The sequence below is a fragment of the Pteropus medius genome, unplaced genomic scaffold, assembly GCF_902729225.1.
Source record: "Pteropus medius unplaced genomic scaffold, Ma_sr-lr_union100, whole genome shotgun sequence".
Classification (NCBI taxonomy): domain Eukaryota; kingdom Metazoa; phylum Chordata; class Mammalia; order Chiroptera; family Pteropodidae; genus Pteropus; species Pteropus medius.
Genome location: NW_024351732.1, coordinates 1,878,020 through 1,898,204, shown reverse-complemented (window position 1 = coordinate 1,898,204; position 20,185 = coordinate 1,878,020). Strand labels below are relative to the sequence as shown.

The 20,185-nt window shown below is 44.3% G+C and overlaps 2 pseudogenes; both read left to right on the top strand.

Moving 5' to 3' along the window:
- The first annotated feature begins 239 nt into the window (after positions 1-239).
- Positions 240-358, top strand: LOC120589000 (uncharacterized; annotated as a pseudogene).
- Positions 359-10,565: 10,207 nt separating this feature from the next.
- Positions 10,566-10,682, top strand: LOC120588998 (uncharacterized; annotated as a pseudogene).
- Positions 10,683-20,185: the final 9,503 nt, after the last annotated feature.

Sequence of the window (20,185 nt, the reverse complement as noted above, 5' to 3'; positions counted from 1 at the left end):
ATGTGGAATCTAAACAAACAAACCAAACTCATAGATGCAGAGGACAGATTGGTGGTTGCCAGAGATGCGGGTGGAGGGCGGAGGGTGAGTGAAATGGGTGAAAGAGGGTCAGAAAGGTACTAATTTCCAGTTTTAAAATAGATAAGTCATGAGGATGTAATGTATAGCATGGAAACTATAGTTATACCGCATTGCATATTTGAAAGTTACTCAGAACAGGTCTTAAAAGTTCTCATCACATCTATGGCCATGCCACCCTGAACACGCCTCATCTTGCCTGATCTCGGAAGCTAAGCAGGGTCGGGCCTGGTTAGTACTTGGATGGGAGACCACCTCGGAAAACCAGGTGCAGTAGGCGTTTAAAAAGTTCTCATCGCAAAAAAAAAAAAAAAATGTGTAACTATGCTGGTGACTGATGTTAACTAGACTAATAGTGGTGATCATTTCACAATGTATATAAATGTCAAATCGTTGTGTTGCACACCTGAAACTAATATAATGTTATATGCCGATTATACTTCGATTTTTTAAAAAATATCCAGGCCACAAAAAGAAGAGGGACAGGGAATCAATAATTGGAGAGACTAGGAACTCAGCAGCTAAATTCTCCTGGGTCCACAGATGATCAGCTGTGTGTCTCCTGGCTGATTCTTAATCCCCTGCCACCAGGATGCCCCCAGGGATGCTGCCCCTAGCAGTAGCAGTTCCCACTTAAGCAGGTCCCACTGAGGAGGAAAAAGGAGTGCTAATAACCAACCAGCGAGGGACAGAATTAGGGGAGAAAGCTCATCCCGCTGCTGGCACAAATCTGTGAGTTCTCTGAGGGCGGCTGCTGGCTCTTACACACCGTGTTGTCCCAGCTCTTCTTTCTGCATCTAGCTTGTCATGGATGTTCTGTCACATGTACTGAAGGAATAAGTGACTGGCAAGTGGGCCTGGAAGGCCAGGCCTAAAGATACTCCCAGGAGATGGCCCGCACTGAGAAGTCACCCTGGTAGAATTCCTGCTTCCTATCAACGGACATGGTCCATGTTGGAGAGCTCCCACTCAATCCGGCAGTAAGTACCTTACACATACACCTGTCTTTTCATCCTCTGCGTTAGATGTTATGATCTCCATTTTGTAGTTAGATAAACTGAAGGTCAGAAAGACAAAGGAACTGACTTGCGGTCTGTAGCTAGTGAGTAGCAGAGACAGGATTTAAATTCGTGATCCACACTATCTGAACCCAAAGCTCTTTCAACTGATCCTTTTTTTATAGCAAAGAGAAAGTAATAAATCAATGTATTTGCCTGTTATTTCCAAAGAACTTCAGGAAGTTTCCACATCTGGCCACAGCCCACATTCAGTTTAGCCAAGGAATCCCAGAGGCAATTTGAAGTTTCGTATTTAATCCTTACAGCCTCTAATAAGCCCGATTAGAGTAAAATCTTGGCTATCTAGAATCTCTCTGAAGTTGGGGTGGTGGATTGGTTAGTTGATTGGTGGGTGGGTGGGTGGTTGATTCATTCCAAAGAGGTAACCCTAACTTCTTCAAAGAGTCATATTAAAAAATAATCATCACAGATCATCCAGGAAAGTGTTACAGATGCAGGAGTGATCTTCTCCCTCTGGTCTCTTCTCTACAATCTACTGCCAACACAGCCACTGTCTTAGTCAATGCAGGCTGCTATAACCATAGACTGTGTGGCTTATAAACAATAGAAATTTATTTCTCACTGTTCTGGAGGCTGAAAGTCTAAGATCAAGGTGTCCATATGGTCACGTCCTAGTGAGAACTAACTTCCTGGTTCATAGATGGCTGTCTTCTCACTCTGTCTGCTCATGGCTGAAAGGGTGAGAACTTTCCCGAGTCTCTTTTATAAGGACACTAATCCTATTCTTGAAATTACCTAATCATTTCCCAAAGGCCCCACCTCCAAATATCCTCACACTTGGGATTAGATTTTAACATATGAATTTGAGGAGGACACGAACATTTAGTCTATAACACCACCAAAACGACTGAAAGAGAGCCATCCTTTCTAACTCTCTCACTTAAAATCCTTCCCTGGCTCCCTATCACTAAAGAATAAAGCCTAAGATCCCTTACATAATATATAAGACCCCTCCTCTGAATAAGCTCATGCCTTTATTCAGGCTGTTCCCTCTATCTGGAAATGCTTTTCCATTTTTTACATCAAGAATTCCTTGGGAAACATCAAAGCTTAGCAAAAAAAAAAAAAAAAAAAAGTCATTAGCCCTGGAAAGCTCTTGCTAGTACACCAAAGCAAAATTATCCACTCTCTCCTTTGTGTTCAACTAAAACAATTGGTACTGCCTGGGTCTGTTTCACAGGCACCTAGTAGGTGCTCAACCATTGTTTGGTGACTGTTCAGAACAGACAGAGAATAACCAAAGTGATCTGAGATAAATCTTTGGGGAATAATGCTCTAAGTCTATTAGTGTCCATAAGCAGAAAGTCTATCAGTGTCCATACATTGCTCTGTCTAGCAGCTGCAAAGTCACTGAGGAGGATGAAAGAAATCAAGCCACTGTCCAGGGTCTGATGCAATGCAAACATCCCCCAGCCAAGGTGGAACATGGACCTGCCCTGGTTCTGACCACTGCAGAACCCAGAGTGAGGTAGTTGGACCTATTCCTACTCTGAGGTGTGGGTGAGATGGCCAAGCAATGCAGTGCTGACAGATGGAGCCAGCGTGCTTTCTAGCTCCCCAGCTTTTCATCTGGAACATCCAAAGCTGGAAGGGGAAGCCCTGAGAACAGTCACAGGGACAGAAGGGAAGCTCCTCATAGTGTCTTTTTTCTCTTATCTCTGAGATCTGCCACCTGGCAATGAGACATGAAAGGCTACATCCAATTCCATTTAAAGGTCCCATAGCCCTATGGAAAAAGGAGGCTGGCAGTCTGGAAATGTGCTCTCAACGATGGCCAGACTTCTGTCAGAGCTCCAAGGGGCTAAGGGCATGGACACTTGCCCAGGCCAGCAGCACACACCTTGGGCCAATAATCCCCTTTCATCCTTGCCTCCTCTCCTCCAGTGAGTAGAAAGCCATGCCCATGATGAGGCACTGGGACGAGGAAGAACATCATTCCCAGAAATGTTTCCTAGGATCCCATAAGCCCACAGATTTGTCACATTTTGGTAGTCCTGAGAACACCCCACAATCTCTTTTTGTACTACTTTGGCTTTGTAAACAGATATTAGATTTGGAGTCTGGAAACTTGGATTCAATCCAGCCACTTACTAGCCATGTGATGTTATGTAACACACTCCCATCTTTGGGTCTCAGTTTGCTCAGGTGCGTGAAAGCTACCTCCATGGCCTCTTTCAGTCTCAATGGTGGATACAGCAGGGAAAGGAGAAGAAGAGTTATACGTGAGGCTCCTGCTGAGCTTAGTTCATCCCCAAATGTAGTAAATGAATGACTGACTGGCTGTGTTTCCACCTGCCCAAAATGTGCCCATACTTTGATTAATGAAGGAGAGTCTTGATCATCATCTTTACTTTAGATAAGAAAGACATAAGCAAAATGATCCACAGAAGTTCAGGGGAGAGTTAGAGATCATTTGCGTAACCCCTTTGCTTTATAAGCAAGGGAGATAGAGCCCTGGGAGGTAGAGACAGAGCTGGGAGTGAAGGACCCTGGGTCTACTTCCAGGGGCTTACTGCAGGCTTTCTGGGTCATCCCATCTTTCTAACTCAGACTTCCCAGAACCACTGGGACCAAAATGGCACTAGAGGCACTAATGTGGTGTGCACAGAGTATGAACATGGAAATTATTAATTCTAGGAATCCAGCTGCATTAGAGCCCAATTATTTGCATGATCTCAGCAATGGCAGTTTCATATACTTGGATTTAATTAAACAATTTTTCTATCTTATAAGAAAGTCAGCACAAAGCAATGATTCATTCTGTGGATCTAAAGAAAGCGACGGACCCTGTCCCCAAAAACACAAATACCTGATTTTGAAATAATTCCAAAGGGCTCCCAAACCCAGTGAAACCTACAAATAATCCACTAGGTATTCTTGGATTCCAGATCAAGAACTCCTGAAGATAAAAAGACCTCGGGCTTTTTAGCTAAAAGTGCAAGGTTCAAATCTTTGCTCCACCACTTATTATATGACCTTGAGCTAGTTCCCAAATCCCTGAGTCTCCGTTTCCTTATCTGTGAATTGAGATAACACCTCCTAGCTCATAGGGTACTTGTGGGATTTAAGGAGATGGGCGGCCTCATAATATAGGGCTGCCACAGGGTTTGCCATCAGTAATAATAGCTAACAGAGACTGGGTACTCTCTAAGTGCAGGCTCTGTCCTAAGCACTTTATCTGTACTAGTTCAACAACCCTAGGAGACAGGTGTTGTTATCCTTGTCTCACAGATGAGGAAGCTGAGACACAGAGAGGTTAAGAATTTGCCTGAGAGGACATAGCTTCTAAATGGACAGGCCATAGAGTGGACTGCAGAGTCCATGTTCCTAACCATTACACACATACTGTCTCATCGAATAACAATTTCATTTCCTTCAAAAGTGTGGTTTAAAAAAAAATAAATTAAAAGCAAAGAAGAGTGAAGAATAGAAAGAAACAGATAAATCTTGTGAGGAATGAGTTGACCCAAAGACCCCTTTGCAAACCTGCCCATTTTGCTCTTTTCTTGGGACAGAGGCAGCAAAGCAGTGTCCTGAGCCCTGGGACAACAGACTACCACTAAGGTCGGCCTCACCCAGGCCCCGGAGGACTAGTACTTGGAAGATGCATGTTTACATGTGCAAGCGCCAGCCTAAGATGCCCTCCATAAATCATTCCATTCAATTCTCATTACCCCTATGAAATCCATGTTACCACTAGCCCCATTTTACAGATGAGGAAACTGATGTACAGGTTATAAATCTCCTCTAAGACCACAAGCTGGAGAGAGGCAGAGCTGGGCTGAAAACCCAGATTAGCCTGAGGCCAAAGATATATCTATTTATTTTTTACCCCAAAGCTCTTCATTGCTGCTCTAAACTACTTCTCAATACCTGGTTTCCCAAACAGTTTTAGTATAATATGATGGTTAAGATCAGAGGCTCTGGAGTCAAATCCAGGTAAAAAGGCATGGAGGTGTTAGGAAGGGAGGTTAAATAAGCACAGTCCATATGGAGCAGACTCTACTCAGTGTGAACCGCGTGGAGGGGGCAGGAGATGGGAGGAGGGGGCTCATCAGAAAAGCCATCCAAAAGCAGAAGTGGGGAAAATGAGCTGGTGAATGTGAGAGCAGAGGGTTGGTGGATGAAGCAGGTAGTTTTCCAGGGCCCCTGGGAAAACTCACATACCCATCAGCCTACAGCTCAGAACCCAAGGGTCCAGCATAAATACCAGCAGGACACAGGGACAGCCTTCGCCCCATCCTCTCCAGACAGGTGAACCAGGCCTCATCCTTGGCTCCGAATTTGGCCTCAAGATCGGCAGCAACAAGTCAGTGGGATGAGATGGAGACTTTTTAAAGGAAGAAGTATGGAGCAACAAGAAAGCTAATTTATGCATTCTTATGCTCCTTACCCTGCTTTAAAAGAGTGGTTCCTAACCTTGGCCATACAGTGGAATTACCTGAGGAGTTTTCACAAAACACCAACACTCTCTAGAGATGGGACATGATAATTGGCCTGTCAAAAATGCACCAGGGGTCTGAACGTGCAGCCAGAATTGAGAATCCATACTCGATTCATTATTCACCATGTCTGATCTAGAACAAACTCTTAGACTCCTGCTACTCAACATGTGGTCCATGGAACCCGGACATCAGCATCACCTGGGAGCTTCTTAGAAATGCAGAAACACAGCTCTCACCCCAGAGCTTTCAGATCTGAATTTCTATTTTAGCAAGATCCCCAGATGATATATGTGCACAGTAAAGTTTGAGAACCACCAGTTTAGACTTTGGCTTTTACTGACACTTCCATATGGACAGCTATTCAACTCACCACCTCCCTCAACCTGAGATAGGAACCAAGATGTAATGCAGGAGTTCTCAAGATTTAGAGTGCATCAGAAGCACCTGGGCAGCTCATTAAGCAATAGATTCCCCGGGCCAGGTGTATTTAACAAGCACTTCCTGCCACAGGTGCTTCTGATCCAGGTGGCCCAGAGTCTCTGAGTGGAAATCCTCTGTTATAGTGGGGAGCACATGGCCATTGGAACCAGGTGAATTACAGCCCAAATTCTGATGCTGCCATTTACTGTATGGATGAATTTATAGGAACTTCAAACTTCTCTGAGCCTGTTTTCTCGACTGTAAAGATCGGGATCTCACTCACAGTGATGTTATGCATTAAATTGTGTTTTCCCCTCTCAAAAAAAAAAAAAAAATATGCATATGTTGAGCCTTAACCCCCAGTACCAGAAAAGGTGAGATTTGGAAATGCAGATGTAATTATAATGAGGTCATGCTGGACTAAGGTGGCCCCTTATTCCAACATGACTGGTGCCCTTAGGAGAAAACACACAGGCACATGAGGAGAGACCGCCATGCGATAATGGAGGCAGAAATTGGAGTGATGCATCTACGAGCCAAGAAACACCAAAGGCTGCCAATAACCACCAGAAAGAAGGAAGAGGCAAGGCAGGATTCTCCCCTGCGGGTTTTAGAGTAAGTGCAGCCTTGTGATACCTTGATTTCTGTTGTTTGAAGCCACCCAGTTAGTGGCACTTTGTTATGGCAGCCCTGAGAAACAAATACAAGTGAGGCTCAAATAAGAGGTATTGATAAAGGAGGATTACCACCTCCTTTACCTCATTTTATGATTTTCTAGTCCTTTTCAGCCTTCACACACTACAGCATTACAGCTGCCCAGTCCTTCAAGGAGCTTAGGGTCCAGTGTGATGTGGCAGGGAAAATTCCTTGCAAAATAATACATAGAGAAACTCAAAGTCCTTGTCCCATGAGCAGCCAGACAACAGCTCTCGACCCAGAGCAATAAGATCAAAACCTAACTCTGCCTCTGCAGAGACAGCAGTGACAATGATACCCTGTGCAACCATAGCAACTGTCAGTGGCCCAGAAGGAAGCCTCTACCCTGAGCAGTCAGCTACCCTCCTACCCACACTGCCAAACACAAACACACACACACACACGCACACGCACACACACACACAGAGCCTGGATCAAAGAGCTAGTCAGACTTGGAAAATAATCTCAGAAAAGTCATAAAATCTTAAGAGGAACTTTGGGCAATGCCAACTGGATAGGGTAAAAGAGAGAAGAGATGCAAGGGCAAAGCTATTGGACATGAAAAGCAAAGAACCGCTCTGAGAGTGAATGAAGAATCATAAAGCATTCTCGCCAAAAAGGGACTCAAAAACTATCTCCCTACCTGCACCCCTATGTTTACTGCAGCCTTATTCACAATAGCCGAGATATGGAAACAACCTAAATGTCCATCAATGGATAAAGAAAATGTGACACACTCATGCACACATATATAATGAAATATTATTCGGCCACAAGAAAAAAGAAAATTTTGCCATTTATGACAACATGCATGGACCTCGAAGGCATTATGCTAAGTGAGATAAGTCAAACAGAAAAAGACAAATGCTGTATGATCTCATTTGAATAAGGAATCTAAAAAAGCCAAACTCAGAAACAGAGACTAGAATGGTGGTTACTGGAGGCTGGAGTTTGGGGGAAATGGGGAGATGTTGGTCAAAGAGTATAAACTTCCAGTTATAAGATAAATAAGTTCTGGGGATCTAACGTACAGCATGGTGATTATATTTAATAATATTGTATTATATACTTGAAAGTTGCTAAGAGAGTAGATCCTAAGTGTTCTCACATTTAAGATTATTATGTGATGTGCTGGAGGCATTAGCTACTGCTACGGTGGTACTCATATTGCAATATATGAGTTTATCAAATCAGCATGTTGTATACCTTAAACTTACAAAATGTTACATGTCAATTATATCTCAATAAAGCTAGAAAAAAATATATTAAAAAAAAATCTCACATCCCCATGGTTGAGAAGGCAATGAGCTCACCCTAAATCATTTTACAGATAAGGGACTGAGGCCCAAAGCCAGGAAGGGCTGACTGAGGCTGTATAGGTAAACACATGATGGAGCGGGGTTGCGCAGAGGCTGTCTTTCCCAAGGGTTTCACTTCTGACACTCCCAACAAGTCAGAATGAACCAAGTTCCTTAGCAGGTGCCAGGAAGGCAGCATCGGTGAAGCCGAAGAGCAGATCCTAGAAATAAGGAGAGTAAGGAGGAACCTCTACAAACTCATTGGATCATTGGGTCCTCACCCAACACCTGTGGTACCTGCCCCCTCCAAGGGCAGCAAAGGCAATAAAAGAAGATGATATTCAAACTGGTTGATGTTGCTGCTTCTTAGCTGACAACTGGGATCACAGCAATAGATTCTAATAGGATTAGCATATCTATAGCTAGTCATTATATTGTAGGAAGTGATTATTAAAACCAGCGGTGGGATGCAGGGAATCAAAGGGCCTTTAAAAAATACATAGATCAGAGGAACACCCCAGGCTAATTAAATCATGACCTATGGAGTTAGGCATCAGAATTTTTTAAAGCCCCTCAAAACTTTTAATGCCCACACATGGTTGAAAAATGCTAGCCTAGAGAGAGATTCAAGATGGTGTGAAGGTAAAGGCTGTACACACCTCCAAAATTATAAGGAAACTACAGAGCAACCAGTACACAGAGCCACCAGAGGTCTGGCTGAACAGAAGCCCTACAACTAAGTCATCTCAAATAACAGGTCATCTCAAAATGATAGGCAGGGTAGAGACGCGAAACGGCCCACCCCCACAACCGTGAGTAGCGATGGAGAATCAGGAGGGCTATCTTGGCTGCAGAGCCCCCTTCCTTACCTGAGGAGTGAGTACAGGGGTCCCGGCCACTCACTGGGCTCCTCAGCTCAGGGTTCCAGGCCAGGAAGAGAAGTCCCCATGACTTCTGGCTGTGAAAACCAGCGGAGGTGGTGGCTGAATGAGATGGAGGACTGTGGGAAGGGGAGACCTTCCTCTTAAAGGGCCCGCACCCAACCTTACTTATTGATGGACTCACTCACTCTGAGCTCTAGCACTAGGGCAGCTGCTCGACAAACGCCAGGGACATACGGGGAGGCACTGAGTTGTTGGGCTTCAGGGAGAGGACCAGAGGGGTGGCTGGCTCCCAGACAGAGCTGCAGGCAGAAGCCATTGTTCCTCTGTTGAAGCCTCCCCACTCCCAGCCTGCAGACGCAGGTGCCAGCAGCTTGGATAACACAGTTTGCTTCGGTCAGGGGATTCCCTGAGACTCCGCCTTTCCCAACATGTGGGCCCAACCACGCTGCTTCCAGTGATTGGTTCCATACAAACTGGGCTGTCTTGGCTCCTGCCCTGAACTTTCAAAAAACTCTCAAAAGCTCACAAAACCCAAAGAAGCAGCATCTGGCCTCGGTGGGCCCTTTATCTCTTGTTCGGTAGCCCCAGGCCCTGCAGTAGTGGCAGCCAGCCTCAGTTTTGGACTTGATCCCTTAAGGCACCTATAAGCCCAGCACGAGAGGAAGCCATATGTGGATTGCTTAGTGACTCTTACCAGGTGGTCCCAGAGGCACACAGGCTGTGGCTGAACTTGGCTTGCAGCTGGATCCCTCTGAGGTCTGTGTCAAGGGGCCCCACAGCACGCCTACTACATAAAGCCGCTCTACTAAAAAAAAAAACTGGAAGCCTTAGGAGGCCTACCAAATACATAGAAACAGACACAGGGAGGCAGCCAAATGGGGAGACAAAGAAACTTGTCCCACTTGAAAGAACAGAACAAAGCTCCAGAAAAAGAATTCACCAAAATGGAGACAAGCAAGATATCAGATGCAGAGTTCAAAACACTGGTTATAAGGATGCTCAAGGAACTTAGGGGAAGAGTAGATGAATTCAGTGAGAACTGTAATGAAGAGATTAAAAAAAAAAAAACATAAAAACGGAGATGGAAATTATAAAAGGGAAAAAGTCAGAAATGAAGAATATAATATCTGAGATGAAGAATATATTAGAAGGAATCAATAGAGTGGAGGAAGTGGAGGATCAAATCACTGATACAGAGGATGAGGTAGCAGAGGACACCCAATCTGAACGGCAACAACAAGAAAGAATCCAAAATAATGAAGATAATATAAAGAGCCTATGGGATAACATCAAATGTAACATTCGCATCATAGGGGTACCAGAAGGAGAAGAAAAGCAAGAAGTTGAAAATCTATTTGAAGAAATAATGATGGAAAACTTCCCTAGCCCGGTGATGGAAATAGACACACAATCCCACGAAGTTCAGAGAGTCCCAAAAAAGATGAACCCAAAGAGGCCCACTAACACCAATACACATCATAATTAAAATGCCAAAGGTTAAAAACAAAGAGAATCTTAAAAGCAGCAAGAGAAAAGCAGTTAGTTACCTACAAGGGCGCTCCCATGAGACTGGCAGCTGATTTCTCAAAAGAAACTTTTCAGGACAGAAGGGCTTGGCACAAAATGTTCAAAGTGAAGAAAACCCAGTATCTACAACCAAGATTAGTCTATGGCCATGCCATCCTGAATGTGCCCAATCTCGTCTGATCTCGGAAGCTAAGCAGGGTCGGGCTTGGTTAGTACTTAGATGGAATCACCTAGGAATACCAGGTGCTGTAGGTGTTAAAAAAAGATACAACCAAGATTACTTTATCTCGCAAAGCTATCATTTAGAATCAAAGGACAGATAAAAAGCTTCCTAGGCAAGAAAAAGCTAAAGGAGTTCATCATCACCGAGCCAGCATTACAGGAAATATTGGAGAGACTTCTTTAAGTAGAAGAAAAAATATGTTGCAAAAATATGAATAAAGAATGGCAATAACTACATATCTATTAACGAATACTTCAAATGAAAAGAAATTGAGTCCTCTAATCAATAGAGAGGGTGACTGAATGGATGAGAAAACAAGATCCTTACATTTGCTGCCCACAAGAGACTCACTTCAGATTAAAAGACACTCGCAGACTAAAAGGAAGGGAATGAGAAAAGATATTGCATGATGGACCTAGAGGGTAGTGTGCCTGAGTGGAGTAAGTCAGAGAGAGGAAGACAAATGCCATATGATTGCATGTATATGTAGAATCTAAAGAACAAAATAAACAAACAAACTCATAAATACAGAGAACGTGTCCAGGGTTACCTGACCAGAGCGGGGTTGAGAGGATCAGTGAAAAAAGGGGAAGGGGATTAAGAAGTACAAATTGGTAGTTAAAAATAGTCATGGAAATAGAAAGTATAGCATAAGGAATATAGCCAATAATATTGTAATAACTATGTATGGCATTAGAGGAGCACTAAATTTACTGGGGTGATCACTTTGTGTTATATAGATGTCTAATCACTACATTGTACACCTGAAACTAATATAGTATCGTACGCCAACTATAACTGAAAAATAAAAAATGATTATTAAAAAAAAAATGCTAGCCTAAATGCCAAGGTGGGAAAATAGTGTCAGGCAAGGCACCGGTTGTTTATTCATTCATCCTACTTCCCTGAGGCCTGCAGGTAACAGAAGAAGGAGCTGTGCTCTCTGGCTTCTCCAGGCTCCTGAAGCTCGTGGTCTGCTTCCCGCATCAGGAGACCTGACCTCTGAGAACGAGAGCTATGACATCAGAGGCCTGGGATGCATCTAGGGCAGTGAATCCCAGGCTTCGGTACTCACGTATAAAAAAATGAAAATGAGGGGACTGATGATGCTGGTTGGCCAAGTTTTCATTTTTCATAAAAAGGAATAGAGTATTTTTTTCTTAAAGAACAACATTGATCATTGATTGAACATTGATCAAATGTTGATCATTGAAATCAATTCATGAAATTAATCTAATTTAAGTCCTCTGGGCTGTAAGATCTTTTAGAGGATAAAGCCCGTTTATCATTTCAGCTGCTTCCCCAGGGACAGGAAGGATAAAATTTGGAATACGATAATGGTATGGTGATAATAACTGATGTTTATTAGCACTGACTATGATAACCTTGTGCCAGGCCCTGCTATTTAGTACTTGCATGACCTCCCTGAATTCTCACAACAGGCCCAGGATGTGCTTGAATCAGTTGGGGTTCAGTACAAGAAACTGGAACAACTCTGGGTCTTTTAAGCAGGAAGGAATTTCATAAAGGAAATTAGGTGCTATAAAATCATTGGAAGAGCTCAATGAGAAGGCCCTTGTCTAGGTGCCCAGGACTGATTTCCAGAATGATAAGAATTGGTCAGCTTTGGGAGATGATCACCTGGGGCTGACGCTAGAACCACTGAGTCCACAGCCCCATTGCTGTGAGCCAGCGATCGGAAATCAGAATCAAGGATCTTCTGCCCCCATAGCTGTCCCCATAATCGCCACTTGTCCCAAGAGACTGAGGACAGGACACTGGAACATTGCTGTCAAACCTCTCGTTCTCATGCCCTTTTTTGCTAGCAGAAGAGTCTGGAAGGTCTACGCCTCCTCTTGGCCTTCCACATTGCATGCAGGTGTCTCTAACTAGCAGATCCCACATTGTACCATGAATCCTAAGTGCAAGGGCACCTGGAAAATATGGATTTTAGTTTTCCAGTCTCTGTAATACAGGAAGGCAGCCTAGAAGGAGGGCAGCATCACTAGTCAATCCATAGTAATTACTAGTACTATTTTTAAATTTTACAAATAGAGGAACTGAGGCATGAAGAGGTTTAGAAATTTGCCCATGGTAACATAGCAAATTAGTGGCGAAGTCAGGATTTGAACCCAAGGGATCTGACTTCAAAGTCTTCACTCTTAAAATGATTCCTTTCAAGAAAGGACAGTTTACAACCTTAAACAACATATTATAAAGAGATATACTTTTTTACTGCAGAAAATTACAACATAAAACTTTATTTTTTGATATTACACTCGAAAAAATTCATCAATATCGGTCTCTAAATTCAGCAGAACTGTCTGGAGTAGAATTCAAATATTTAAGGACTTTTTTAATAGCTGTCATATAAAATCCAGTTTCACATGTTAATGGAAATATAAGGATGAAGTAACACTGTTTCATTCAACTCAGAATATTCTCGGAGAACAAAGAGAAGCTGAGAAATACAGCTCCTGAGGCACCAGCAGCTTGTCCTGCCTTCTTCTTGCAGGACCACAGTGAGAGGTGGACTGGTCCCTGGAGAGGATTCCAGGACCTTCCCATTCCCAGGCTATGTATCATAGAGTCAGAAACAGATAATCTAGGAGGCGTAAGAGAAACCAGGGACAAGCCCATCACGGAGGCGCAATGGTTCCCAACCCCTCATCTGGGATCTAGGAAGCAAGACCCAGAGGCCTGCCCTGAGGGCAGTAAGAAGGAGCCATGAACAGTGGTCATCAGAGCAAACTCTTGCCTAGGACTATCTTATCTCAGGATTCTTGGGTGGCCATTCTCCCTTCTTCCTCCTTACAAATCTGTCCTCTAGATGTAGCATCTAAAACCCCAGTCAACATAAGACTGATCTTCCTTCTTCACTGTCTCCAACACAGACAAAAAGACAACATTTTAAGAGAAGAAAGAAAAGCTATAAATTTAAACCAGGTTTGAGATTAACTGAATTTCCCCTTTTTTCTTTTAATTCTCTTCGCTTGCAGCGACTGCGGGAAAGCATGAGTGGTCCACAAGTGTTATCCCGGCCAAGCATCTTAACCTTTGCTAATTCAGAGCTATGGCTTGCATGGAAGAGTAGATGGATAATTAGATGAATGGCTTAATTGATGGACACATGAATTGGTGCTAGATCATGCTATAAGGAGACAGAGACAGAGAAAATAAACTTTTAATAGTTGGTCAGCAAGGCCAGAGCTGGAACAAACACGGTCTCTCTAGAAATGTCTGGAAGAAGAGTGTGACATCCAGGAGCCTGCTGAGTGTACACTGAAGAATATTCGAACTGCTGAAAGAAACAGCAACAACAAAAATAAGTCAGCAGACTACAAAAAGGCAAATTAAATCATTATGAACCTCAGTCGTTATAAATAGACGAGAAAACCAGATGGAAAGAGAGAGCTATGAAAAAAAAACCTTAACACCTCTATCTACCGCCAAGTTCAAAGTCAAGTTCAAATCAATCAGTTGACACTCCTGAGAGGAGCCTGCTGCTGCAAGAAATCCTGCTGACCGAGTTCTTGCCCTGCCACATCTTCCCTGAAAGAGAGGCCCACCATGGCTGGGATCCCACAGGCTGATCCTTGTGCTTTAAAAGAAATACTCTTTAAAATGAAAAGATCTTTCAAATAAAGGATCGTTTTGGCAGGCTTTTTCTTCTCTTGTTCATTCATGCATGACCAAAATGGAGGATAAGCTGCAAGTGTCATGTCCAGTGGCCCCACCCTCAGCCAAGAGGTTCTCTGCAGCCCAGGTTAGAATGCCATTTTTGCACATGCAGGCAGGGAGGAAGGAGTGGACAGAAAGTGATATCTCTTTTGAACAGAGACCGCAGGGAGGCAGCATGAAGGGGGTGGGTAGAACACACCCAGGTCTTTGGATTTGCATCTCTATTCTGCCAGCTGGCACCTGTGTGCCCTTAAGCAACTTACCTCACTTCTAACCTCTGCTTCCTCACCTACAAAAAGGGATAGTGGTGCCTGTCTCCTGATTTTTTTTTTCAGGATTAAAGATTCTGCATGTAAAGGGGCCTGTCCTACAATGAAGGCTGTCATCATGGATGCTGGGCCCTGTCTGGGTCCTGGCTCTGGACCCTTGCTCCAGCACTACCCAGGCTGAGTCCTCTGATCCCACGTGCAGGCTCTGTGCCTCTCTCACCCCCTGGAAAGGCAGCCCTAGATCGAAATTGTGGGCTCAGCACCAAGACTTCCTTGCTGTTCCTACCTCAGGGGACCCAGCATCGGAGATGGACCTTGACCCTTGTGTCTGTCTCCAATGCCTTGTTTTCATAAACTGCTCAATGGTCTTACTGAATGTTTACTGAGTACCTGCTAACTCAGGCCCCTCCTCAAACAGACACCCTTTCTGGCTTCTGCCTTGCTTTTGCTGTCCCTCTCCCAGAGGTGGGAGCCCATCTGGTGGCAGATGTTCCATTATTCAAAGAAAGACCTTCATGCCAAAAAAATCCTGAGTATCTCCTAGACCAGAGTTCCTGCAGCTGGACTCTACCCACTTCAAACCCCATCACCTCACTCCGGCCCCACCCCTGCTTCAGGCTGCCTGCCAGAACTTACCAGACACCTCCTACCTTCCTGCTATGCCTTTCCCCTCTACAGAGAAGAGACGCAGACTGTAGAATCAACTGCCCTGCACATCTACTGTGTGACCTTGGGCAAGTTCATTCACCTCTCTGAATCTCATCTAGAAAATGAAGAGAAAAACAGCTTCATCAGGCCACAGAGGAAATTCAATGGATGGTGTGTATCCTAAGCCTATCGTAGTGTCTGGCACGTCAGAGTTCTCCCTAAAGGCCAGCCCCCTCCCTTTTGCCTCCTCCCATCCCAGATGGCCAGTAACTAGTCATGCCTAGCTCAATCCAGAGATATGACACTGGTCATTAAAACAAATTTGTCACTTAGTTCTATAGCCAGGTGGCACATGACAGCTATTAATTTTTCACATGAAAAATGGGCTCTGCTAATTGAAAAACATCAAAAAGATTGAGGTTTACACAAATATTCAGCTCTGTTTATTTTTTCTAATTTACTTTTCAGCAGTCAGTAAGAACTTAATGACTCTCGTTTATGGCTTCCTCCCTATTTATAGATATTAGGCCTGTGGTGTTCTAGATGTATATACTGAGAGCAGTCAGCCTGTGCTACATGGCTAGCAGGGAACAATTACAACGCCCAGATGAATTCCATATTCCTCAAAAGCTAGCTGATGTACTCACTCACTATTCATTAGGAAAACACCTCGGCTAGTACTCTACATCGGCTGGATTCTGTTTTCATTTTCTTGATACAGATTTTTCTGTCTTGAAAGTCTTTTTATTGTTTCATTTGGTATTAAATAAAGATAGGTAGTATTTATTGAGCAACTACTCTGTGCCAGGTGTTTGCTATGCACTTTAAGTGGACTATCTTATTCATGCCCATCATAACACCATGAGGAAGGTATCATTTATTAACCCGTTTTCTGGGTGAAAGAATTGAGATGTAGGGGGAGATTAGATATTCAGATATTCAAGTCTCTGGTCCAGAGCCCATTTTTTATCATTGTGTCTACACGGTCATACCTTCTTTTTAATGAGCAGAGCATAACTGGTGAGCTCTGCTCATTTGAGGAGAGAGAGATGTGGAGGAAAGAGCACTGGGCAAGGAGTCAGGAGAACACAGTTTAAGTCCCATATCTGCCAAAAGTCCCATGACCTTGAAAGAGCCCTTACCCTCTGCCCTCTAAATTTAGAGGTGTGGGGTAGGGCTGAGGCCAGAATCCACTGACATCCACCCTTCTTCCGCTCTAGCTGTCCAGCCACCAAGGACCCACAAGAAGAATTAGAGTACTGGACTCATTGGTGGCCAGCTTTGCACCCGATAGCCCCCCAAAAGAAGAGTTCTCTGGCAAAGGTAGAAGGCAAACATAAATTAGACTGAGGCCAAAGTGGAGGCCTCCTGCTGCCTCCCCGTATTTAGATGTTAGAAACCCCAGGGCCATGAGGACATCCCACCTGGTCAGGCATGAGGTGAGAACAGAGTCCAGGGACCAAAAGGTCGAAAAGACAGAGGAGAGACACCAGGAACCCTGCCCACCAGTAAAACATGACAAAACCAGTCCTCTGGTTTAGAGGAAGAGAAAAAAATGAGAGGGCAGAGAGAAGAATAGAGCTTACACTATACCACTTTCCCAAGCAGAGAGGGAAAAGTGATGGCAAAAGTTCCTTTCTCTGAAGGCCAAGGTTAGGGCCTGGGGAGAGGAAGAGAAAGAGCCCTCTAAATTTCTTCGCCTGCAAAGAAAAGGGCTGGACCACTGAGGCAAAGAGGTAACGTGGATGAACTACAGTAATAATGGCAGCGATGGAATGTGAATGGATTCAAGAGGTGTGACGGTACCTGGCTGCAGACTAAAACTGCAGTGGAGGGAAGGCTGAAGTTTCTGGTTTGGAGAAACAGAGGATGATGTCCTTGGGGTAAGGACCCTGTCTTATTCATTTCTGAATTCCCCCACAGCCAGCATGGATGGAGCATGGCTCAGGTCAAACTCAGTATCTGCTGAAGAAATAAGAGAATAAACAGAACAATTGTGGTTTCAGCCTCATCCTAAGATAATAGGCTCCCAGGCTGCGCTGAGACTTGATTCATAAGCGTGACGGTGCTGCAGTAATGTTAGTTGGTGCTATATTTGTTCATTTTGACTCTCAGTTACATAATTAACAGCCAAAACAGCAGCAGTCTTTATAATAGTGTTTGTGGGAGATCGTAGAAATGGAAATAATTCACTTGGGAAGTCAGTGTTACAGCTCAATCATTTGCATAATCAGACCTCAAGCCTTGAGAGGGTATTCAAAATTTAGCGTGGACCCCTAGGGTCCTGACTCCCGTTCCAGTGCTCTTTCCTCACCCTGTGGGAGGCAGAGCTGTACATGGCACAAGGCTCTGTGAAGATCCCTGTGTGGCCAACGGTAAGATCTCTCTGCTCATAAACTGGGTTTGTCAACCACTCCTAGTCTACAAGCACCAAGTAATCACCATCCTCTTCTTGGAGTTCAAATACTAATGCTAAGTACACACAGAAATAATACATATAAGCCATCTCTTGATCTATTTTATTTGTTTTAACTTTTTCTCAGCTTTACTGAGGAATAAATAATAATTGACAAATATAATTGTATATATTTAAAATGTACAACATGATAGACATATACCTTGTGAAATGATTACTAAGGTAATGACCATTAACACATCTCAATCTTATGTTGACAACTGAGCCAACAAGATTATGCAGCTCATAAGTAGCTGAGCCCCACGGGATGTGGTCCCAGATCCCCTGGGAGGAGGGAAGGAAAGAGGTTTTCCAGGGAGGTGATGTTTAATCTGAGCCCTGAACAATCAGTGAGCAGAAATTAGCTTGGGGAAAGGGGTGGTGATTATTCACTACAGGGAGAAGGCACAGAACTTTCCAGATCTTAAGGTGACAGAGCCTATGGTGTTGCCATTTGTCTTGCAAAACACCATTTACATGAATGAAAAGAAGCCTTCTCCAAAACAATGATCTTGGATCATATTAATCTAAGGGAACTGAAGACAAGAAAAAAAACTCATTACATTTTCTAGAGGCATATTTCCCCCTCCAATTGAGAGTGTAGTGTGGTGGAGGGAGGGGGAGAGGGAGAGAAGAGAGAGAGAGAGAGAAAGAGAGAGAGAGAGAGAGCAGAGGAGGGGAGGAGGGGAGGGAGGGGAGGGGTGGAAAAGGAGAAGAGATCTAATCCTTCCCCTTTCCAATATTCCAAAATCCTGTTCTGCAGATCAATAATAATCATGAGAGATACTCCATAAAAATTGAGTTCTGAGATCAAACAAATTCAGGGAATACCTCGTGCTATATCCTCCTCATGACAATGCACACAGCTTGTTAACAATTTAAAGGCCTTGAGAAGTTCTTGTGGTAAAAAGCCTGGGTTCTCCAAACTCTTTTGACTACTTTTTTAATGCAATACCTATTTAACATTCCACAGAACCTACAACAGGGAAAAACTGCCATAAATTAATTTCAACAGCCACATGGAAAGTGCCGACTCTGACATCAGCCCCAAGGACCAAAAGCTCTTTAATAGAATGGTCTATTGCTACAAGTTTCCTGTGCAGCCCCATGAGCATTGCAAATGCCCCCGGTCAAGCCCCGGGCTTAAGGCGCCCATCCCCAAGACAAGGGGCATCCGGAATGAAGTACATGCTCACCATTTGATCCCTGAGAAGAAGGAGGAGGAGGCATGACTGGGGCTGGCTTAACAGAGATTTACTTCCCCGGCATCCTTTGGAATGGATATCCTGCATGATTGAGCCGGGCTTTGTTCAATTCTCAAAGCAATTTGCCAGGAGTGAGAAAGGAGTGCTTAGTAAAGCAAGTTGGTCAGTCTTGGATGATTACTTCTTATTCCAAAACAATTACTATAAAGGTAAAATGGGTTGTGTTGCTGTAAAAAATATATATATGACTCCCTCCGAACAGTAACACATGAATTTCCAACCAGAGCCATCAAGGCCACAGCCAAAGGCGTGGGCAAGATGATTCTGTCCTGTAAAACAGTACTAGTTTCAAACAGTTAAAACAGAGAAGGGAGGGATAGATAAGTGGAGGGGCGTGGGGAGTGATGGGGTGCCCTGCAGACAAGTACCTACTGAGCAGTCTTAACCCACCCCGAAAGAGAATCCTGGAGAGATAGCAGCAACCACCATGCTGCTGCCTTCTGCTTCCACCTGGACTCCCAGTCCCATTGGGCCGCCTAAAAGAATAGGGCTATGCAGGATTTCTCAACCTCGGCAGCGCTGACATTTGTGGTTGGGTAATTCTTTATTGTGGCGGGATGACCTACAGGATAATTGGCAGCATCCTTGACCTCTCTAGCCACTAGGTGCCAGTAACAAGCCCTCCCCTCCTCCAAGCTGTGACAACCCAAACTGTTTTCAGACATTGCCAAATATCTCCAGGAGGGTAGGACATGGACAAAATGACTCCTGGTTGAAAACCATGGGGACTAAAGCAATATGGGCACAGGGAAGAGGTCCTACCAGGTCCCGGGATCCAGCACGTCTTTGAGAGAAAACTGTATTCAAGACGGGCCTCTCCCAGGCAGCAAAGGGAACGTATTCAGAGGCTGTTCTGTCACCCTTTTCTGGGCACTAAGGGAGCAGAAGTGGCTTGAGTCCCTGGACATTCCACCGCACGGCTGGCATCACGGCGATAGGCCTGCTCTGCGGAGGATAGCCAACATGGGAGATGGAAGCCAGCAGATGTCAAAGAGCCTTCCCGACAAGCCAAGGACATCGTTCCAGGCAGCCTCTCCCTTTCCCCTGCCAGCTCTCAACTGTTCCTCTGCTGTGTGAAGGAAGGTGACTCAAAATAGAAAGGGGTCCTGTAAGACTCGGAAGCCTAGTAGAAAGAGTCTGAGAACTCTTCCTCAAAACAGAAGCTGTTCACTGTTCTTCCAGTGGAAACCAACAGGTGACGTTGCTACATAGGGACC